The sequence below is a fragment of the Ctenocephalides felis genome, unplaced genomic scaffold, assembly GCF_003426905.1.
Source record: "Ctenocephalides felis isolate EL2017-DRISC unplaced genomic scaffold, ASM342690v1 CF-g0.4_SCAFFOLD_01170, whole genome shotgun sequence".
NCBI classification, from domain to species: domain Eukaryota; kingdom Metazoa; phylum Arthropoda; class Insecta; order Siphonaptera; family Pulicidae; genus Ctenocephalides; species Ctenocephalides felis.
This window is the reverse complement of record NW_020537324.1, coordinates 20,454,725-20,474,202: the sequence shown is the minus strand read 5'-3', so window position 1 is coordinate 20,474,202 and position 19,478 is coordinate 20,454,725. Positions and strand designations below refer to the sequence as shown.

The window sequence follows — 19,478 nt, the reverse complement described above, 5'->3', positions numbered from 1 at the left end:
CTAATAAAAAAATCGCATTCCTTTATTTATGAATTTAATATATTTCAGTTGATAACTTACAATGCTAAGAAGACCGAACAAGTTCAATCCTTAAAGACGTTATAAATAATATGAATTGTTACTGAATATGAATGGAATAAATAAATAAAATTATTCACAGACTTAAATCCAAAGTTAATTAATCGTTTAACAGATACCCCGCGGTTCACATAAAGCCGCCAAAATTGAATTAAGTTCTGCTACATGAATAACATAAATTCGTACTGAAACCGATTACCATCTTCGAGATATATGTACGACAATAAGATAAGAGTTTAGCAAAACGTAATTCACGCGGGTTCGTGCAGATAATGGCGCGGCGAGTCAGACGCACTCCGAAACCGCGGGGCGTTTATTAAAATCAATTTCGCGGTAATGTAATGGGGGGCATCCAGGGACTGCAAATGACAACGGGCCGCGGGCCTAATTCTTTCATGTATCACCGAGGCCCATTTGGAGTAGATTAAGTGCCGGCGATGTTAAATAATGACAACACACCAAGAATGAAATGAATCGGACTTGCCCGAAACCGAATTTAAGTTGTCAAGGTAATTTAATCTCATTACGTTATTATTTCTGGTCGAGATATTTGCTTATAAGTATACCGATGTCAACCTGTATCATTTGTCATATCCGGAACATTTTTTTAAATAATAAGCCACGTTTTACAACGAAAATGCAAATCCTTGGGAAAAAACTTCTGATCGTCATGCCAAATGCAAATAAACACGCAACAATAATCCAGTTGACGAATCATTGTATTTTTGAAAACAAGATGTTAGACAATCCATTCCAGTGCACCTGAAGCGTTAACAAGTCTCATATATGAATCGCACGACTACCACACACGTGTGTCAAAACATGTCAAGACATCAAAAGATTGCTGTCGTTTATTACTCGGCCCGTAAGCCTGCAAAAAAGATACTAAAGTGACAGATCTGACATCCCGAAAGTTTAAAGCGTTCCAAAAATATCCACAAGTCGTAAATCCGTCGTCAGCGATGCTGCAGACAACAATCCTAAACCGCGCGAGCGAAAATATATTAGGTACGGTTTTACCCATTATGCGAGTAATAATAAAGCTGGTATTTTGGTTGAAAATAAAAATGAAAATAAATCATCATCTCATAGTCGCGAATTTTTCGCAAAGCATCTTAGCTTGTGTCTGCAAATTTTAGAATAGTATTATCATAATACTTAAGTGCATTAATTATCATTCGAAATAGGTAAAATTTGATGCTTTTAGAATGAGTTACAGGCCAGAATTTGTGCAAAGTTGTAAATTTTTTTTAATTTATTTATTTTTATAGCCACTGCAAAAATAAATTATAGACCACTAGAACAACATAACAAATTGTTATTGATTTTTGTCTTCCAAAATTTGCAGACATTAGCTAAGATGATTTGCGATAAATTCGCGACTATGGAATGATGAAATGTTTTCATTTTTATTGTTATTAGATTGTTATTAACAATCCTCTAATAATATATATATATATATATATATATAAATATTTGCATAGTAATAGAATAATCAAAATTTTCAGAATTTCCAAGAAAAATACTCTTTCAATTTTCAACGATATAATTTTGATTCTCAAAACGTCGAAGGCATATATTAAAAAAACATTTCTCCACAAACATGTACATATTATAAATTAATATTGCAGAATGGTATCTTTGAATAGGCAGCATAATATCTTAAGTTAATAATAACATTTTTGCCTTGAACAATTTTTGTTATTGAAGTAAAACTTCTTTAGGCGCGACTAGGGTGTAAATCCGTACAAATGCAACGGAAGTGCGTAACGGCATATCATTCGCTCTCGATGATACCATTTCTATACGGGTCGATTGGGATTAGTCGTCGCGTATGTGAATAAAGATCTGTCGTTGTGTGCGTACCGGCATCAACGTTGTATGCGTACCCATATCAACAAGGAAATCGGCATGGATAAATAAACAGTTTAAAAGTTACATCGTAGTACAAATCTTGATTTAATGAAAAATGCCTGAATCAGAAGAATCTTTTGATTTAACAGCAATCAAAACTATTTTGTTGTCCATGAGCTGTTTTGAACCCTGCTTAATTCTTGGCTTAAGACACTATTAAAAAAGCAATCCATCAAATGCTATCAGAAGCAACCATTTGGTGCCTAATCGAGATATTGCACGAAGAGCAATATTCAATTGAAATTATATCGATTAGATCCATAGCCTCAAGTGGAAATTTGAGATCATGCAGCTTGATGCCGAGCTAGGCCGTGGTTGGAATCGAACCCGGGACTATTTATGCTAGCCTAAATTCATTAAAACATTATTTCTTAAAATAATACTTTAAAACAACTACTCCAAATAATAACGTTTTAACAGAGAATCTAGCTTTCTTATAAGCAAGTATAATTTCTTTAAATAGACGTATTAAAATCTTATTAACTTCCCGTAGGGCAAGTTATAGTAATCGCAAAAAAATCGAAAATGAAAATTTTTATATATTTTTACATTTCAAAGGTTCCTGAATATTTTGGCATATCTTAGAAAAAATGGATGTGTGTGTGTATGTATGTGTGTGCGTGTGTGTGTGTGCGGATACAAATTTTCGTCGACGATTTCGGAAACACCGATCAACTGATTTGAATAGTTCAAAAAACATTCGATTCGTATTGATAAGGAGACGAGCTGATTACTTTTTAGCGAAGACAGATCTCCGTTCCGAAGATACAAGGCAAAAAGTGCCAAAACGGTAACTCAGTTTTTAAGAGAACGGAGCATTTGATTTTAATAATTCAAATAACATTTTACTTGTATTGACAAGATGAAAAACTGATTAAATTTTTGGCAGGTCCAGCGGTTATGGACTCTCAATAAAAATAAGTTAAAATGTCATTTAGCGGTCAAAAATGTTTATTGGACATATGTACATCAAATTATCAGATATTTCATAGAGATCTTAATAATGTGTACCCATTTTGTGTAATTTTTTTTGGATTCCGTACCAAGATTTTTAATTACGGTAAAGGAAGTTCCAGCAATTTGCCTTAAGGCACGATGCCATGCACCTCACTAGTTTCTTTAAATAAATGTATTTCAAATCTCATTTTTATTCTCATTGAACTACACGGTTCCACGTGACTACTAATTAAAAATGACTAATCGTGTTCCCCATGTCGCGAATTAACCAGCCTGGGAATCATATATGTCACAAGTCACGAAGTCTTGCCAATGTGGCGATCATCCCGAGACCTCCCAACTGGTGCCGGGCTAACGAAACTGTCGTGCGCTCTCCACGCATCGAGTGATCCCGCGACTGTCGGACTCGTCACAAGTAAGATTTATCGGCCAATTAATTAAACAAGAATTTCGTCAGTCAAACACCCGCGGCATCGTGATACATGATGGGCGATATTATTATTTTGTGGTTGTTCGGACGAACTAGGTTCCGTGTTCGACTTGTAAGGCCGTAATATTTCAGTAAGTTCTATAAGACCATGAAATATATCGCTAAAAAAAATCCATAAAAATCGACTTAATTTTTTTTTCAATAGTTAATTACAAGAAAACGGCTCCGTAGATTTTCACCTAAAACTAATCAGTATTATTCCCAACTAATATCTTTCGAACAGTTTTTGATTTTTTAAAATCGGTTCGGTAGGATGAGCTTAAAGGTGGACGAAAAGTATAACACTTTTTTTCAAATTACAAAGTAACGGCTTGGCAGATCGTCGCACAAAACTGACAAACGATAGTCCTTATCCAAATACATCAAATGGCTTTTAAATTTCTGAAATCGGTTCAGGCGTTTTTGAGAAAATGCGAATGAAAGGTCTAATTTTGACAAATGCCAAAAAAACGATACCAATTTTTGCAAACTTTGACGAATTTTCAAAGTTAAACCAATTGTCGTAGGGCCATAATATTTTAGTATGATCTAGAAGATTATAGTATCTACCGTCAAAAAAATAATCATAAAAATTGTCGAAAAAAAAATTTTTTAACACTTTGTTACAAGAAAACGGCCCGGCCGATCTTACCAAAAACTAATCAGCACGATTCCCAACCAATATCTTTCTGCAAAAAAATTTTCTGCTATTATATAAAGAAACGTCTCGGCCGATCGTCCCACAAAACTGACAAACGTTAGTCCTCGTCGAGATACATACAGCCGTTTTCGAGAGAGCGTCGATTTACACGTCATTATAGTAAGATCACCTCGGAATTCGAGATACCCAACTCTAAGTCTATAACTACTGTATATTGAAACCCTAAAAGTTGTCTCAAAACCTACATATGGTAGTGTATACGCAACATATATAGGTTTTGAAACAACTTTTAGAGTGTCAATATACAATATCTACAGAGTTTCAGTTTGATATCTCGAATTCCGAGATTCTTACATAATTTAGGCTTAAATTACTGGACTTTTGTTTACGTTGAAATACAGGAATAATGTCCTTAAATGCGATGGATTAGTCATAAAATCAAATTGTACAAGAAATGGGCGAGTGTCACAACTGACTACACCCAGAGGCTTGTGGCAGACATAAAAATAGATCAAAAACCTATACCTATTGGTACATACACCAAAATATGTAACACAACACAACAAAATCATTCAAACATAAGTTTGAAATATTATGCAATAATGTAAACTTGTTCGAATAAAAATACTTCTTTTTCCTTTTCGACCGTAAAGTTTACCATACTCAGTCTCCCCAATTACATTTTGTTTGAATACACCTACACTTATGAAAAAAACATTATAAACAACAAAATTATTTTCACATTGAAACTAAACTACTATTCTTAATATAAGTTATGTATATTGTTACTGGAACATGTTCGAGTCAAGATATATGTAAATCAGTTAATTTGCAGCACTTAACAATGTAAATAATATAATTACCACACTTATTGCTTCAAAATCATCCACAGTATCATAAACCAACAAGAAATGTAAGCAATTTTCCCTCCAGTAACAAATATATCACTATTCAAATGAAAAAATAATAATGTAGTATGTCCAATTTGCATAATGAAGCCGACGATCATTTTAGCGAATAGCAGTAATTTACGATAATTATGTAATACGATAATTATGTAATATACAATGGAAGTTCAAAATGAGTTTCTGTAATTTACGATAATTATGTAATATACAATGGAAAGTTCAAAATGAGTTTCTCATTTAGAGTTTCTCATTTTCACGACACATCGGACGAGGGTGTAACTTAGTTCTTGTGTTCGACAAAAATGCCACGTAGTTTTTTGCGATAAATAAGAGACCCGGCTAAAGCTAAAGTGCCCGCTTATCAACTTCTGGGAAAATATATCGTGAAAATGAACGACAGATCGCGGAAAATGGTCGTCTTAACGGTCACGCCAATGGAAAATTTCCACATTTTTCCGGTCGGCCTATTATAATATGTATCTGAAAACGTCCGTAATCCGAGATAAGGACAAACTATTGTGGCGTGATAGTCGTATTTTCTTTACATTTGGTAGCAAACCAATTTATTAATGCTATTAAAATATTTAACTCCCATATATAAATGTAGGAATGTTTTAAATTAAACCGAGACTAGTGGCGGGATTAGCTCAAGAGTAGCGTTCCCGATTCACATGCTGGAGGTTCTGAGTTCGAATCTCCGGCAAGAATTTGAAAAAAATATTAAAGTAGTTAAGTTGGAATAATAATAGAATTATGAATTGTAATAAAAAAGATATGTATATAAAAATAATCAGAATGTTTAAAAAAATTAGAGAATAAGAATTAAAATGAATTGAAGTAAGAAGAGTTTAGAAGATGAAATTAGAAGTATAGAAGAAGAAGATAGAAGTGTTTAGAAGATAGAAAGAATAGGATTTATATGAAGAAGATAGTATAAAAATTGAAAGATTACATAGGATATATGATTGTATAGAATACTGTAGGTGGCTAAAGGCTCGAGTAAGCGAGGCCAGTAAAAATAAAAAAAAAATAAAAAAAATAAAAAAAAAAATAAAAAAAAAAAAAACCGAGACTAAGAAATTGTTTTCACTTACTTTGCACGTTATAAAATTTCTTGCATAATCATTCATGACATTCAAACGTTTACTTTAAATAATGGATTCAATGTGAACTCTTGCAGAATTCATAACTATGAAAAGCATAATGACAACAATTTGATTTATATGACAAGTCAACAACGCAAATCTCATAAATAACGAGCTCCTCCTTATTGCCTGTATGGATGCAATATCTAAATAAATGGCCGTTTCGAGAATAATGAATGTTACGACGTACATCTCATAACGGAGTTTAAAACGTACAAAGAAGACTATTACAATTAATAACATCCTGTGTGGATATATGGAATAATAAAAATGTCAAACATATGCATAAAAATTAAGTATTATTCGCAAAGTTTATATCGAAAAAGAATCAATACAAAAATCAATTAAACACAGTCTGCAAAAGCAATAAACGAAAACTTCCGACATGCAAAGATTAAAGGTTTAATCAATTGACAGACACAGCAATTTTAATATTAGCACAATTAAAGACATGCGAAGAATATATCAATTGAAATCATTTTGATTTTTTTGTATTGAAGAATACAATTACAACATTTTATTATCTGTTCTTTTTATTTTTAATTAATGAATATTATATTAATTATATTAATTTTTAATTAAGCATATTTTTATTCGTTTCTTTAATAATATTTGATTAAAAAATATAATGAATAAAGGTACAAAATGGTACATACAGACAGGTAAAGCATTGGTATTTATTTAATCTAAATAGTAAATAAAAGCTGTCGGAAAATTAATTTGGTGTACATGGTGCAAAATACCTGGGGATGGTAAAGTACCTGGGTATGCATGCTGATGATAAATTAACATGAAGACATCACATTAATAAAAAAAAATAAAAATTTCGCAAAAAACTAAGGAATTATATTAGGTAATGAGCTGAAACAAATTACTTTTGTACAATAGTGTAATAAAACCATTATGAATGTAAGGTGTAACTGTGAAGTAATAGAACAATGCACCAACATCAAATATTGCCATGATAGAAAAAACCCAAACCAATATTCTTTCTTGATCAAGATCTTGAATTAATTTGATTCAAGATCATTTCTTAACGCACCGTGGTATGTTACAAGTTTCACATGATACAAAAAGCTGAAAATGTTAACCGTACAAGAAACAATACAAGAGCGGGCTATAATACATACAAACAAAATTATAGACCCACTCAAATCTAATAGTTGAAGACATCCTACTACCGGAAGATAATAAAAAATGGTTAAAAATAAAATAAGATGAAAAAATCATATTCGTTACTCTTATTGGTACATAATCTTAGTTGAGCATTCTGCGGCAGAATATTATGAGAGTGCATAAAAATGTTCTTCGGTATTTTTCATTTGATAAGCCTGTGCTAAATCTGCTTTAATAAAGGTTGCAATAAATATAGGGTGGGCCAATTAGAAATTGGAATTCATCGATAGCAACTTGCCTGTAGGCCACACCGTGCGGAAATTGAAGTTGCGATATATGGGAAAAAACTAAGAACTTTGAGACTTTTCTAACGATGTATAATACTTAAAAAATATCTAAACCGTAAGATCACTAGATCACTAGGGCCACTAGATGGACCACCCCCGTCACTATGGCTTCAAATCAACTAATCATGGTCCATTTCTGAATAAGCAACATCTACTTCCCGGTTCAGTTGGCTAGAATCATAAATTTCATAGGAATTTGATTTCGTCGGTGCTATAAAAATTGCAGAGATGCTAAAAGACCACCTCGTCCCACCATGTAAGCTGTCGTGATCGAAGTTGTTCTGATGTCGAGCCAGTTGTTTACGCAATGACCAGTTATATTTATTTCATGTCACCGCATTGTTTTGTAAACACGCGCAGAAGGAAAGCTCCGTCGTGCATTAATCTTATCAAAGTCGCTTGTCGTATAGGGAATCGGGACAGGATAGCTTTGTTGAGCGAACAAAACATGCTTTATTCGCGAAGCATCGAACATCTGCTTCGAAATCGAAGGATTTTGCACGAAGACACCGTCGTTATCGATCACATGACGTTAAATTCACACTTTTGAGAAAATTGGATAAAATTTTTACCTTTAAAATTTTATGTTTTTATTTTCGAAAATCTTTTGGTTATTTATTTATCAGAATATAAGGTAAATAAAATAACGTTGAAAGTATATAATGGCTCATAATAGGCCAATTCTTGAATAAAATAGTCATTTTATGCTAGTGGTCTTTTATGTATGGAGAGTAGTCGCATGAGTTGGCAATCATGTATCTGTCAAGAAGCTATGTTTGTGGTATTTGATCAAGTTTTTTACACAATCTCACTGCAAAAACCTAACCTTATGTAGACAAATGTCAATATATAACATTCGACTTCACGCCTATTATAGTTTTAGATACAAAAAGTGATTGAATTTAAAATAACACATACAGAAAGTCTAACTAATATTATAATTCAGCATTTGCTCCATTTGGAGGTTATGTTTTATCGGTTGAGATTGTGAAAAACACTCGAATAACACCGTAGATACAGTTTGTTTGACAGTTTCATAACTACTCGACATAAGAGATCGGTAATAATAATAGCTATTTTACCATTGGCATAATTTGAGAATTGGCCCATTAGCATAATTTGTCCCAAAACCATAAATGCTTAAGAAGAAATATTCCGATAGAATATCCCGAAGATCCATATCCCGAAGAAATGATTTCAGAAGAAATTTTGAAAAACCATTATTCTTAGTATACATATTTTTCAAAAGTTCTTCTCATTTTAGCCCAAGAAAGTTTAAGACAACTATTGTTCTAATCTTGATTTTGCAATGATATGAAAATATTATGAAGCTACTATTTATGTAATAATATATATTAAATGGTAGATTTAATAAAATACATAATTAGAATGAAATTTAAGTACCGGCATGTTATCAAAAAATAAAAATTTCATTGAAGAAAAGGTTATCAAAAGCCTAATTATTTTAAGAAAACAAGTATTGTATCAAAATAAAACTATTTTCTAGTTTTTGTAAAAGTTAGTTAATTTACTGAATGAAGTTTATTAGATTGAAATCAAAATATCAAACTTGCTTTAGAAGAAATAAAATCAAATTTATAAAATGCACGATTTTAACGAGTATAAAAAATACATGTTAGTGGTATTGCTGGTAAAATAAATAAAAAATAAACGTGTTATAATTTAACATGTTAATCACCATAATAATATCAGAAACAATATCACATGAGCAATGTTTATGTATCAAAGAAAAAAAAAAAGGAAAAATCTTGGGAAACCTTTTTTTACGGATATAGGATTAAATTTAGTAATTACAGAAAATAAATGATAAATTGAATGAATTACAGTAAAATTAAGGTGACCATATTTTTTTGCCTGAAATCCGGGACGGATTAGAATGTGTGTGAGAGCGGGGGGAGTGTTGGTGACCTAAAAACTTATATGCACATTTTTTCGGTTCAAATTTTCTAGTAGAAATATATTTAAAAAAAATATTGGCAATCAAAACATTTTTAAAAATCCGGGACAATCCGGTACGAAACACCTAAAACCGAGACAAAAATCGCTTTTAGAAAAAGCCGGTACGCAAGGCGGAAAATCGGGGCTGTCCCGGTCAATCCGAGACGTATGGTCACCTTAGTAAAATACAACTCTAAAACAATATTAAGCCTTATAAAACAATATTAAGCCTTCTTTTTGTCATACATATGATTGACATAGTGCTATGCTAAAAAAAATGTTCTACCAAATCGCGTACGTCAGAAATATCTGACATGGCTCCTGTAGAGCTTCCTAGCTTCAGACACATATGACTGATTCTGCGTTTAACGTGTTAAAAAAGTATTTTTTTGCAACCATGGTCCGTTTTGTATCAAGATAAATTTATTCCAGCTCAGCTAGCTAAGTTATCCTATTCCGCTGTATAACAATTTCCAGAGTTAACTTTTCGAAGCAATTCTATTTATTTCCAATAAACAAAAATCCGGAACAAAACACCTAAAACCGGGACAAATATTGCTTTTAGAAAAAGCCGGGACGCAAGTCGGAAAATCGGGACTGTCCCGGTCAATCCGGGACGTATGGTCACCTTAGTAAAATACAACTCTAAAACAATATTAAGCCTAATATAGCAATATTAAACCTTCTTTTTGTCAGACATATGATTGAGATAGCGCTATGCTAAAAAAATGTTCTCCTACCAAATCTCGTACGTCAGAAATATCTTTCTGACATGGCTCATGTAGAGCTTCCTAGCTTCAGACACATATGACTGGCTCTGTGTTTAACGTGTTAAAGAATTTTTTGCAACCAATGTCCGTTTTGTATCAAGATAAATTTATTCCAGCTCAGCTAGCTAAGTTATCCTATTCCGCTGTATAACAATTTCCAGAGTTAACTTTTCGAAGCAATTCTATTTATTCCCGCTCCGTCCCGTGTCTTCCATCCATCTTTTGACGCAGACTTCCGAGAAAACAAGGAAACGTAGCGATCGCGAGGCACCCGCACAATTCATCACCGGTGCCCGAAGGCCCGTCAATAGTAAAGCTTTCAGCGAATGAATCCTTCTGCTGTCTAGCCTAGTCTACGCCGGATAGACGAATAGAACAGACGAATTGACTACATCCAGATTGGAAATACGGAGATTGCTCCACATCACTTGAGGCTGTTTCCATTGAATTTGTGGATTGTTTGAGGAAAATAATATTTCTTTCGAAACGGAAGGTTAGCATATATCATGAGGATCAATTGCTGTTACCGGGTTGTAAAATAATTCACATTATTAAGTGTGAATGTATACGAGATACGATAACTTATATTGTTGACGATGTAAAACACAAGATGGGTTTAAATAAATTATTCATAATAATCCGTAGCAATTCCGTTCATTGACACAGATAATAATTTAATGGCGTTATACTTCGATTATATTCCAAGAAATTGACGTACTTGTATCATTTCTAATCGTATATGTTCATATTATGTTATAGAAATATTTATTTGCAGCCAAATAGTCGAAATGAATAAAGAACTAATACTTTTGCACGCGTGTCATCATTCAGTACGTTAACAATTTCAAATCAGGAAAAACACACCATAATGGAAAAACCAAACCAATTAAATAATAGATTAATAGTTAAATAAAACATGATAATCAAATTGTAAATGATAAATTTGGGTGCAAATGCACACTTCAATCTCATGTTTCAACGTTGAACAAAAATCTAAAGTTTGAAAATCATATTTTTTTTTATAATTTGTATAATTAAAATCAAATTGTTTACCTTAACAAATCAGTCAGGAAGAGTTGGCGGAAAGCACATACCTGAAAAAAAGAATATTTTTATTGAATTTGAATGTAATTTGTATAAATAATAAAATAATATCTAAATATATAACTAAATATCCTGCAAAAAACTTTATGTACGTAAGCTTTTAATTTTTTTTTTTAATATTCTGAATTTTCGCTATAATTGTAAAGACATTTTTCTTATAATTTAAATCATATTCTGATTATTACCAATGATAAAATTAATACATAATACGTTGTAATATTAATAATATATAATAAATAGTTATTCAAATCGTGTAACGTCTTGGAATAGCTCAATTAATTTAGTCTTTTTGTAAATAAATTCAATTTTTGAAAACACATCGAATTCGTGTGAGTAATTAGAGTATTGGACATAGCTCTTTTTTATATTTTATTTTGCCAGAATTTTGAATATATTTTGTTTATTTCATCTATTTATATCCTTCTCATAGTATGTGTTAAATAGACTATTTTATTTAGTTATTTTTATAATTTAAAACTCGTTTCGTCTAGTAAATATTTTTATATTTTTTGTATAATATTTTAGTATGATTTTTATTTGTCACTTCTGTTATTATATATTAGATCATAATAAATAAAATGACGAATATATATATATACATATATATATATATATATATATATATATTATTTTCATACATCATGCGCATCTTGACCAGTATCGAACTTTTATACTTGACATAAAAGCTTTCAATTTATTTTCAGCATTTGCAATTATTTACACACATATATATATATATATATATATATATATATTCCAACCATATTTTATTTCAGTTATATTGACCTAATTGTATAATCCAAAAATGTATTCAGGAAAATCAACGAAGTGACTTCGAGTTGAGAAATAACTATTACTTAACGAGGCAGCTCAATTAAATACCAGAATTAACTTTCAACGATCATTTGAAAACCTACAAATTGAACGTCAAAGTATAATTCATTTATATTCAAGTCGTAATCAGATTATTTCAATGCACAAGGAGCAATTATATGTTCTCGCTCACGCACATGAATAATTTAGATTCGTTATCGAAAATCCTCCACATAAAAATAGGATTCTTAACATTATAATTGATATGCATATAAAATGACTTATGTTGGTTACATTGAATTTAAAAACTAATTTCAACTTGTCTAAAATATAAATAGAAAAACTTTGAACAAGTGGATAAATAGCCCCATATGGAAGAAACATTTTAAACTTTATTACAGTTCGGTTCGTGTACATAGATCGTGTTTTTAGCAAAAGTTCACCATGTGGAGAAAATAAATAAAATCTAATGAAAAAGGTAAAATAACTGGACATCTTGTAATATAGAGCAACCTGTAATGACTCTCTAATATATTAAGATTCTCACAATTTTACATTGCAAGAAATCAAAAAAAATATTATTCTGTATTAGTCAACTCTTCTATAAATGTTATTAGTATATTTTCTGTTTCTATCTGTTTTTTAGATAATTTCATAATTACATATTTAAAATATATTTTGCAATAGCTGTATAATGATAAAATAGTATATTTTACAATTAGGTGAAATATGCTTATATTAATAACAAAACTTTTTGACTACGTTTTTATCTCTTTCTTGAATTTCAATTCTTGAAATTAATTTTTATTAATATTAATATTGTATATGATAGATAATAGAGGAGTAAAAGCATTTATCATGAATCATATACAGCGACTTGGCAACATCAAGTTATAGATGGTAACATCATGACAAATATCCGATTTTTTTTTAAATAGTAATATATTATTTGCTATTTTTTGTAGACATTATGACAAATTATATTTCGGTGATATTTTTTTAAATCGTGAGACCATAGAGAAGTTGGTAATAAAGACTCTTGATCTATAAGACTTGTTATTATTCTTTCCTTAGTTGTGGTTTTCATAAAGAAATATCACATAACGACAATTTTTGATAAAATCTACATGACCTGTTAGAAGTTTATGATTTTTTGTATCTACCCGAAATTTGAAATTGAATGTAGAGATAATAATGGTGGAATTATTAACCACCATAGATTAAACAATAGTAATTGCGTGATACGTAAGAGATATATGTACCTATATGGTTTGGACATAATGAAATCAAATTCCGCAAATGATTCAAAGTTTTTTATAGAAATAAATTGTGTTGAAACTTTTGCATTATATTTCTTTGTTTTCAACATTTATCAAAGCGTCGCGTAAGTCCTAATGTGTTTTACCATAATACTTGCTTTTTTCATCGAAAATCTCTAAATTATTCATTAAATATTTCGTCAATTCGAGATTTGATCTTCTCGGGCGCCTTGACCTAACGACCTTGGCTGGGACGAGACGGCCATCGCAAAACCACAAACTCGCAAAGACAAACCAAGAGAATAATAAATCTTACGTTCGAATCTATTGCAGGGAGGTATGTACCGAAACAATTTATTTAATGTTGAGACGATATTGCTTGGTTTTATAAGCTTTGGTGGCGGCAAATGCTATTGGAATATATCTAACGAAAGCAATAAGAACGTTCGACAATTGCCTAGATTAATTCAAGGTAAATATATTATTTGCAATAGACATTGTGATATATTTGTTCAGCAGGACAAATATATTTAGTCCTGCGAAAATTGATTCTGAGTTATGACATTAATATAATATTATTAATTAAATTCTGACAATGAGTTCTATAAATTTTAATAACATATTTCTGTGAAGTATACCAATTAACTAAAGCATTTGAAATTTTTTTAATATTAATTAGTTTTAAGTAATATTTTACCTTGAGGCAAGTTGCATTAACTTCCCGATACGTATGAATAGCGCTTCTGCTATTTAGGTAAAATGTTCAACTATTTACTTCCAAAATAAACGCTTTCGCTTTCACTAACAATTATTCGACTTCCGATTTCCAATTGATGCCTTTAAAATGTACTTAGCAATTGTGTACATTACATTAATTTAGTTAACACATTTCATTTCGGATTCTAGAAACATATTTTATTTAAGTATAGACGTCAACGGTAATCAGTAGCTGCCAACGGAACGGCATATGCTACAGCATGGTTTCTGATCAGAATCGCTTAAACGCGTAAAGAAAGTCATTTGATGATTTTTGTAATTCCACAGAATATCGTAGGTCTATATTTTGGTATGTTATTTCAGATTACGAAACCTATCGTCATACAAAGTTTCATCAAAATTGTTAAAAAAAAATCAACAAATTACGAAGAAACGGCCCGGCCATTATTTTCTACCAATATTTTTCGAATAGTTTATAAATTTTTAGGATAGATTCAATATTGTGGGCTAAAACGTGGGCGAAATAGTTTAACATTTTGTGTTAATTACCAAGAAACGGCTTGGCTGATTGTAGCGCAAAACCGACCCTTGGTAGTACTTATCAAGTTACATCGAATAGCTTTGAAAATCTTGAAATCGGTCTAGCTGTTTTCAAGAATTTACTAACAAATTCGCATATTTTTTCCAAATTTGGTCTCATTCGATTCTGAACAACCACAAAATCAGAATTTCTGGCAAAAACGTACTTCTCTTTTGAAAAGTTAAAGATCTTAAATATTTTACTTCTGCAATATTTGTTTCATTAGACTTAAATTTATTTACAGGACTATAAATTCATCAGCTCCACAAACTTAAAGGATATTATATGTTAATCCGTGATTTTTATGTCCCAAGATAAAAATATCTCCTCTTACAAAGAAGTATCTTCATCAAAATAGCTTCCTTTGCAGTCAGGTTGTCTCTGTATGTTTTATAGTATCAAAGCTAATTACTTCGGATGGCTATGCGCAGTCTGCGAGCAAAGTGCCAAAGAACAAAAGACAATGGCGCAAGATCTTAATTATTATTTTTCATTACGACCGTGTCAAGCAGGATATAAAATTTATGGAAGAGATTTCTTAATCGCAAATTTTTAATAAAATTAGACAACTTAAAACACCTGACGCGTGGCTTATTACATTGTCGGTAAATTAAATTTATTTTTTTCATTTTATTATAGCCTGGATATCGTGTCTCATAACATCTCATTAGGCGTGATTATGAAGATTCTTTTTGAACAAAATGGTAATCATGATGTAAATCGTGCTTGTGTTACTTGGTTAAAATGAGAAAATGTAATGCAATATTGTGCATTATAAGAAACTAATACTGCAATAAACTTTTTATTATTAATCAAACTTCTATCCTTATTTGTAACTAAACCTTATTAGTTAAAATTCAAGAATCGTAAAATTCATTAAACTTTGATGTGAACCAAAGTAGATTAGTACGACTATCTTTTTAATCAGAATATGCTAATAGTAAAAGACATATGAACAGCTAAAATAGTTTCACTGGGTATGTTATTTTAGTATTTTCAGTAATACAAGCTCCAGTATAATATAAATTTATCTTTTGAGATTAATGAAATGCACTGAATAAAAAATAATATAGTGTTCGAGATATGTTTATTAAGGTAATCATAGCAGAAGAATTTAAGGATTTTAAAATTTTATAAATGAGGAGTTGGTTACCAAAGTGGACCATATTCCACAAATCGTGGCAATCTGAGATACAGTAGAATTATGATGAATTAAATATTGTTGTCAGACTAGATCAAACTTAGAATTTATATCTTGAAGCAAAAACAAAAATCAAATTCGTTAAATGGTAGCAACAAATCTGTTCTGGCTCTCAAGTTGCTTCACGTTTCACGGAAATTCAGAGTGGACTATGACAGTCTATGTGGTTTCTATTTTATTTATATATTAAAAAATGAATTAAAACGTTGTCTACGTAAATGGTGAGTAATATGTGAAACTATTGGAGAGAAAAAAAAAAAAGAAAATGTTTCGACACGGTTCTGGCCTTCAGATATATTAGGGATGATCCACTTTAGTTACCAACTTCTCAAATGTAAGTATATAAGCACTATATCTTTAAATATCTTTACATTTAAGGCGACTATAAAATAATTGTGAATCAATCATCCTCCTAGAAGAGTATGCATAGGAAGGTAAAAAACATCTATACACCGCTAAAATGAAAACAAACTTTTTCATTTTATTGTTTTAGATGAATACATGTTAATCCTAAATTTTGCACTATGCAATCTATTTATATTTATAAAGACATATTTTAATGCTCTTCATACTTGACAGCAATTATAAAATCTAATCCCAAATATCAAATATTGCTACTTATACTTTATACTCATGGTATAAAATAATTCCTTATATTGTGATGCATCTCGTCATTAATACAGCGCATTAATCCTTTTTTTGTAAGAAATGCAGATTTATTGAAATAATTCACAGGTCAATATATGATTGGATACGAATGTAACAGTCGCTTGTGCCCAAAAACAAACTAATAAAAAAATATTGTATAATTATAAAAACTTTGGAAATTAGTATCAACTGAAATTTGGGCCAGCGGTGGCGATATCAATTCCCGCTACCGCCAAGACTGACATCAGGCAACTTTGTTGTCAAATTTTCACTTGGGGTTATAGATCACAATATAATTCCAAGTGGAAATCGTCCTTCGTGGACATAGTTGCATACAATCATATGCACATTATTAGACATAAAAGCTAATAAACCCCCACACATAGGAGAATGATGAACCGATGGGTTCCTCCTCATATCAATACCTTAGGTCATAAGTCATACACAAAAACAGCTCATAGAACAGTAATAAAGAGTTCGGATTGCTGTGGAAAAAAAAGAAAACTGAAATTTCCACCGAGATCAGTCCCGAACTTCATTTAAGTAATAAGTAACATTCAAACAAGTAATATATAAATATATTGTTGCGAGGATAGTTTTCATTGAATTTATTGTGAGAATGTAGTAAATGCAGATACATCATTTTTATTAAAAATTAATTCGTACATAAAGAATACTGTATGCACTTCAAACAACATACATGAAAACTCTATTTATTATTTATCAAATGTTCTTAAAATTATCTTCTAACTCTCCGGCAACACCTCCGGGCCGCGGACTGCGGATCGCGCGCTCCGGGCATTAGGAAACGGATTAGAGTCCGCGAGCGTAGCAATCAGTATCGGGAAATCCCAGCGGTGTTAGTTGCTCTCGACCCATTTTGTCCGAATGGCGCAGAGGAAGCGTTTAGCCCTTCGAACCCTCGGCGAGAAATGCACGAATCCCTCGGTATGCGCTTAGAATGAATGTCTCTTAGGAACTGCATTTCCCAGTGCTATAGTTGGAGTTTAACATAATACCCTAATTGATTGTAGCATTGAGCTTTGTACAGATAAGTAGTGGAATTGTAAGTAATTAATAGATATCGTAGTTGAATCGAAATAAATTCGGGAAAGTCAACTTAAACACAATTAATATCACTTTAAATTCGCGCTTACAAGTGATGCACAGATCATAGAAACAAGATTAGACGAAGCAAAAATTTCATATATATTTTGGCATAGAAGTCATTCTTATTGTTTCCAATATGAAATTATTTCAATAATTCATATATTTTATGAATAAACTGGCATTATCTTATGTTCATCTTACAGCAATGGATTAAAAATATGAAGTGTCAAAATTTGAATATTATCCTCGTGTATCACGTTATAATGGTCTACTATTATGAATGGGTACGAAAGGTCCAAGATTAATAAAGTAATTATGTAAATTCATATATTACACAAGAATGGGGGAGCGGATCAGTCGCTAATAGTCTGCATTTGAAATTCATACTGCGCCAGAATCTTCTAATCTGAATTGGTAATTCTATCATCTAACCCGCGTCAAAGCAACTAGATAAGGCCTTTCATAAGGTGCTTTCGCAGGATTATTAGTATTACTGAAGTTTGTTAAATCGATATTATTATATCCGGGAAGTAATGGAACTTTTAAAACATGTTGATTAAACGATTCAATATATGGCCAAACTCAGCATTATAGAAATGGTAAGACCGTAAAAGCTGTAGAAATGGAATTTCGACATATAATTTGCAATTTGCATGGATTATTTTGGACGAGGGCAAGGAAGAGATGCAGAAGACAGAAATCAGGAAAGTGAAGATGTTCAAGAAAACATTATTTTTGATACAATGAGAAGTATTCAAATTACTGTTACTGCGGAAAGAAAACAAGATAAATTGAAAGGAGATTTAGTCCCGGTGAAAAAGCATTGATTTTTTACTAATTTAACTCGTGGAAATTATTATTTATTTCATGATGCCTAATTTCACATTTTTGAAAAATGAGAAAGCTACTGTCGAGCAAACTAAGTCTCGACTTGCAGAAGAAACAGTGTTTTGCCTGGAGCATTACTCTGTACGGATCAAAGACATGGATTCTAAAAAGACAAAAACTTTGTAAAATTAAGAGTTTCGAAATGTGGTGCTGGAGATGAATGAAATGGACAGTAGAAGTAGATAGATAAGGTGAAAAATGAGAAAGTCCCGACAAAAGTGGGCAAAGAAAGAAATCTACTACAAGCGATTCTGAAAAAAAAAGAAAACTGGATCGGACCCATTTTGCAAAAATAGTGCCTTCTACATGACGTCATTGAAGGAAATATAGATGAATTGAAATGATTGAAAAAAAAGAATGCAGATGATCGATGATTAACGTGAGAAGAGAAAATACAGAAAATTGAAAGTCGAAGAGCAGGGACCGGGGAACATGAAAGCAGAAGTTTGGAAAGAAAAATGAATAAAAATGTATTAAAAGTGATTATTGCTAATAAATGTTAATAGAAATAATAAACAAGGAAAGAAAAGTGAATCATTTCATTTGTTTAGTACACTATTTATTAATGATTGGGAAAGAAATGGAAATCAATTATTTGGTGAACCTGCCTTCTGACAGACCACTATTTATTATTATTTTTACCCCAACTTTATTCTACATTTATGAAATCTTTATAAACTAGTGGGGTGGGTGGCATCGTGCCTTAAGGCCAATTGCTGGAACTTCCCGTACCGTAACGAAATGTTCGAAGAATACGGAATGTTTTCAAGTAGATTATTATTATAAATATTGTAACATTGTCTAATATTTGTAAGAATTATATAAACTGAATTG

General features: G+C 31.3%; 1 protein-coding gene across 1 annotated transcript in view; it reads right to left on the bottom strand.

The window, feature by feature from the left end:
* Nucleotides 1-11,402, bottom strand: part of LOC113366315 — a 487,278-nt gene extending 475,876 nt beyond the window's left edge. The window contains exon 1 of the mRNA XM_026607905.1: nucleotides 11,378-11,402. The gene's annotated coding sequence lies outside the window, so the exon portion shown is untranslated. The remainder of the gene's footprint in view (nucleotides 1-11,377) is intronic.
* Between the last annotated feature and the right edge of the window lie 8,076 nt (nucleotides 11,403-19,478).